Below are 6000 nucleotides of genomic sequence, written 5' to 3' on the forward strand. Positions count from 1 at the left end.
AGGAAATCAAAAGGTTCACATTCCAGCGCATTGATGAATTTGTAACTTTTTTCGGCTTTTTTGTTTTATTTTTTACCCTGTTTCCGGTGCGCGGGTTTTATCTCTGTCGCGTCAACAGACGCTGCGGTAAGAAAAACAGGAACGCGCGCGTCAGTGATATCCCGTGCTATACCTTTTTTTTGGCAGGGCACGTAGTAGCCAGGCTATTCTCCCGCTGAAGGAATCTAGGTGTGCTTGCGCGAACTCTCGCAGACCTGCCCGTTTATTAATTTATTTATTCCATGCTGGCGGCACCTTTTGGCCGCCAAGGCAGGAGTGGTTACATGCGTTAAAAGACACGCACGTACCGTACTATGGCGACGAAAGAAAAACACCAAGAGTAATACAATAAACAGTCAACACTTTCCTCTTTTCTCTTCTCCTTTCGTCTCCTACTTTTTCCTCGTTTTTCCTTTCCTCCCTGCTCATTTTCTTTATTGTCATCGACAAGCCGCGCGCGGTCGATGGTAGCCCGATATTATCAAAACTTAGGAAGGCTGTAGGCGGAGCCTGAGAGCAAATAATTGCGAATAACAGAGTCTGCTTTAGGATTTAGTTTTCTTTCCTCAGCACAGCACCGCTCGAGCCGCCGACAAGTGTGCACACGCACGCTCCGCCCAACAGACCGATCCCCGTCGGCCGACAGGCGAAAGCACAGCGAGCGGCTCCTGGGCCTTCACTCGTGACGGTGGATCACTGAGAAAGAACAGCGGTAAAAACATGACAAGCTCAATGATGCAAGAACTAGGGTAGGCTCGTTGAACTATAACCTGGCCATCGCCACCAGCTTTCACTGCTCTGCTGGTGCGTCGGTAATCAAGTCACGGTACTTACTCTCTCTACCGATGTTTCTCCTTGAGCGCCTGCCGCCGTCGGCACGCCGTCGCATCGTAGCCGCCGTTGTTTGTAGCCAGCGGATGCGAAAGCATATGGTGACCCTTCGAAGGCGTCTCGAGTGAAATGCGCCGAGGACACCCGCCGATTCGTTTGCTCCGCAATCCCGAGAGCTTGCATCCACATTCTTTTTCGCTCGTTCTGAGCAGGAAACTTGTGGTAGGACACTCCAAGAGCGCCTTCGCTGCTTGAACAGCCTGGGACTGCGCAGATTATCTTGCTCATTGCAGCGCGAAAAACAAAGCAGTTCCACAAGCTGAAGAGAAGTGGTCGTGCCAAGACAGCACAAGACGCACAAGGCTACGAAGAACCACGAGGAAAAGACAGGAGCTGCAGCAGCCGAGAGCAGGCTATAGAGATGCATAGAGGGTAGCCATAAGCGCTATGTGCTAGGTCGCAGGATGTGTACACGGAAGTGCAAAGTTCTTCGAATGCAAAACAATAGCCAGAGCCCCTGGTGGTTTATTTTTATTTTGCTTGCTTTGCACGGCTTTTATCTTAGACAAACGTGTTGTTTTTGTTGATCTAATATAAAACACAGACAGGTGACAAAATGTGTCCCTATTTATACACACCATTTGCAGCATATTTACTGTTTGTCCAATCATCAGCTCGCGCCAATCGACGTCACATCCGTTTCCAACGCCCAACACGGGGTGGGGACACCATCAGTGCCATGAATTTGTTTTTGGGAGGACAGTAAAATATTAAAAAATGGAATATACGCGGTATTACCGACGCTAATAGCGTCATTGTAATCAACTGTATGCGATCAACAGGCAAAACCGTCAACTAAGATAGTGTTTCTGGGCCCCTTTAAAGTAGTGCTTTTTCTTCGTACCCAGTAATAATGGACCCACGCCCGGTTGAGGGGAAGTATTGGAAGGAATGTAAGAAAATGTAAGCTTACATAGTAAACTTAAAAAGGAAAAAAGAAAGGAGAAATTGCGTGGCATTCGCGGGACCTCAAGGTGAGCACACCCGGGGGGGGGGGGGGGGGGGAACGGCACAGGCGTGGCACAGGTGTGGCATGCAGAAAGGGTATGACCTCAGACGACTTAGTCAGTGGTGCTTTGTTTAATTTCGTAGGCCTCTGACCTCGGAAGAGAGGTGACGGTGCCGTAAGTTTCATTAATGCCATTTTGCACTGTGTTAAATTTAAAAATAAAATATGATTCTCGTTGCTCGCGCTCACGAGTGTTTTTGAAGCCACTCTAGTATTGTTACTTCAAGTTTGTCAAACTCGTGGCCTTTCTCGCGGAGGTGTTTCGAAAGAGGGAGGTTGGGGAGCGATTGGGTATGTGAGCGGTGTTTATTAAATCTGAATGGGAAGGAATTGTCTGTTTGGCCTATGTATTGCATTCGACAGTCGCCACACTCGAGCATGTAAACCACGTTGCTAGAATCGCAATTTACGTCTTCTCGGATAGAATGTTTGAAATTTGAATGGTTGCTTTTAGCCAGTGCCGTGGTTTCCATGTGTTTGCAGACTTGGCATCGGCTTTTTTGCATGGTGTGCAATCTACAGCTCTCGGTTTGTTGACTGTCGAATGGACAACATGGTTTTGCAGATTTTTGGTCTTCTATATGTTACTTGGGGGACTGTTGTGAAAATTTTTGATAGCCGGTCACCCTTTCCTAAGATATTAAAGTGTTTTTTTCAGGATGTTGTTTGTGTTCGGGAGATTATTTGTGAAGGTTAGTATGAGATTACAGCGCTGGGATGTTGGCTGAGATTCCTTAATTGCATGATTAATATTAGTTGCTTCTGCCTTTTTAATGGCATCGTTGATAATAGAAGACGGGTAATGTTGTTTGTCTAGAGTGTCCCGCTTGTGATTAGCATTTTCGTGAAAATCTTCCGATCGTGAGCAAATTCGTTTGAATCTAATGGCCTGTGAGTATGGGATTGAAGTGTTGCAGTGGCGTGGGTGGCAGCTGTTGAAATGAAGATACTGTTGACTGTCTGTGGGTTTTTTATAAAGACTAGTGATTAATGTACTTCCTTTTACTCGAACCAGAACATCCAGGAAGTTAATTTGATTAGTTGAGTAGGTGTGTGTGAAAGAGATATTGGGATGGATTTTGTTGAATTAGGCGATAAAATGAATGAGTTCGTCCTCGGTTTCTGTCCAAACTATGAATACGTCATCCAGAAAGCGTTTGTAAAAAGCTGGTTTTGTTGGATATGAGGACAGAAAGTCTGATTCAATTTTGTTCATAAATATGTTGGCTTAATTTGGAGCCATTTTTGTGTCCATAGCTGTACCGCTAGTTTGAATATAATATGAGTTGTTGAACTCAAAGGTGTTAAGTTTAAGGACCCAATTTGCAAATGTCTCGACGGCACTTGGACTAGGGGTGTCTAGAATTTTGTATTCTTTATATGATCCAAGCATTGCCTGAATTCCGTCGTCATGTGGGATGTTAGTGTAAAGTGATACCACGTCCAGGGTAACTAGGAAAGCGCCTTGAGGGAAGGTGCCATTAGATAATTCTTTCAGGAAGTGATTAGTGTCGCGTATGTAAGATGGATGTTTCGGAGGTATATGTTTGATGAGCGAATCGATATACTCTGAGATCGGTTCTGTTATTGTGCCAATACCAGAAACAATCGATCTCCCTGGGTGATTCTGTTTGTGTATTTTCGGAAGCATGTAGAAGCGCCCCGCGGAGGAATTTCTTGGCGTAAGCGCCTTACCTACTCGCGGTGGTAATTCACCTTCATCTATTAGTTTTTTTTTTAGTTTTCTCTACGATCTTCTTTTGCTCAGCGGTCGGGTCTGATGGGAGTTTAGTATAGAATTTTGGGTTATTGAGCTGGCGGTTGCCCTCCTGAATGTAGTTAGCTGTGTCTAAAATAACTATGCCTCCACCTTTGTCGGCGGGCTTAATGACAATGTCGGTTCGTTTGCTAAGTGAGCCTAAGGCGTTACGTTCTTTTTTTGTGAGGTTAGGTGATACCGATTTTCGTGTCCCAAAAGCTTGAAGAATCTCCTTTTGTACCGCTTTTATATATAAGTCTAGATGTCTGTCCCTACCAGTTTTGGGTGTCCACTGTTCCTGAGGTTGCGGGTACGGAACATTATTTGTGTTCGATTTGTCGAAGAAATATTCCCGTAATCTAAGAGTTCGCGAAAAGTTATCTGGATCCTGGAGTAACTTGTACTCGTTATACTTGCTATGGCTTGGGCAGAATTTTAGGCCACGCGACAGTAGTGACTTTTCCTCGGGGGTGAGCTGTGAGCTTGACAGGTTAATTATATTTTCCGGAAGGTGTGGCTCTTCGGGTGTTCGGTCTAATGTGGTTGGATGTTGGTTTACGGTTTCGTTGTAATTGTCGGGTGTGGGTATGTGGCTTGCTAGTTGTAATGGCAATGTGAGCTCTGTACAATCCTCGACAAGGATGCCATCACGGGAAAATTTAGTAAGTTTTTTCGTCCAAATTTGTTGAGTTTTGTTAGACTTGAAGACCTCAAGGTCATTTACCTCGGATGTTGAGAGTATCATGCTTTGATGCGCCCGCCTCTCCTCGAGTGTTAGTGATGCCAACGTCTATTCGAAGATACAAAAAGTCCTTTCGGCACAGTGCGGCACATAGAAGACCAAAAAATCTGCAAAACCATGTTGTCCATTCGACAGTCAATAAACCGAGAGCTGTAGGTTGCACACCATGCAAAAAAAGCCCTTGCCAAGTCTGCAAACACATGGAAACCACGGCATTGGATAAAAGCAACCATTCAAATTTCAAACATTCTATCCGAGAAGACGTAAATCACGATTCCAGCAACGTGGTTTACATGCTCGAGTGTGGCGACTGTCGAATGCAATACATAGGCCAAACAGACAATTCCTTCCGATTCAGATTTAATAACCACCGCTCACATACCCAATCCCTCCCAAACCTCCCTCTTTCGAAACACCTCCGCGAGAAAGGCCACGAGTTTGACAAACTTAAAGTAACAATACTACAGAGTGGCTTCAAAAACACTCGTGAGCGCGAGCAACGATAATCATATTTTATTTTTAAATTTAACACAGTGCAAAATGGCATTAATGAAACTTACGGCACCCTCACCTCTCTTCCGAGGTCAGAGGTCTACGAAATTAAACAAAGCACCACTGACTAAGTCGTCTGAGGTCATAACCTTTCTGCATGCCATACCTGTTCCACACCTGTGCCGTTTCCCCCCCCCCCCCCCCCCTGGTTGTGCTCACCTTGTGGTCCCGCGAATGCCACACAATTTCTGTTTTCTTTTTTTCTTTTTAAGTTTACTATGTAAGCTTACATTTTTTTACATTTCTTCCAATACTTCCCCTCAAACGGGCGTGGGTGCATTATTACTGGGTGCGAAAAAAAAGCGCTACTTTAAAGGTTTTCTTTTACCTGTTTCACTGTTTTTTTCCGAGGTTTCTTTGCTCTTTTCATTTTCTCATTTTCTTCTTTTTTTTTCTGTTGTCTGCTCTCTCTGTTGGAGGGTCAGATTTTTTATTTTTTATTTTTTTCTTGCCCTCGCGGCCAGGAGAAGGAACAAGTTTTCGCATTTTTCTACGAAAGTTGTTGAATGGCCACGCACCTGTCGAGTACCTCCGAGCTCGACACGCCTGTGAATAAGCAAGCTTGTGGTGCTTAACAAAGCAGAGGCCGCATCTGGACATTGTATTTTCTTACTGAGTACCTGTTCCTGGCACTCTCTTTTTTTTGTGGGTCGCACTGCCTCTAATAATTTTTTATGCGTATTTTTCTGCTATGTGCTTTGTGTTGCCCACTTACCTGTTCTGTGCCCACCCTTATAAAAGGGGATGCATTAACAATGTAAAATCACTCCTGAAAAAGATCGGTCTGGCGATCGAAACGTCGAGTCGAATAAATATGTTTCCTTTAACGAAGCGTATACTTCGCTATATATTCTTGTAAGCAGTCAAGCACTTCATGCTTTCGCAACCTATATATATATATATATATATATATATATATATATATATATATATATATATATATATATGTATTTCCCGAAAGGAAAGTGCATGACATAGCGCAAGATAGGCCCAATGCAGCCTGTGATT

This window comes from Amblyomma mixtum, chromosome 10 (genome assembly GCF_055824585.1).
Source record: "Amblyomma mixtum isolate Tamu chromosome 10, ASM5582458v1, whole genome shotgun sequence".
In the NCBI taxonomy this organism is placed as follows: domain Eukaryota; kingdom Metazoa; phylum Arthropoda; class Arachnida; order Ixodida; family Ixodidae; genus Amblyomma; species Amblyomma mixtum.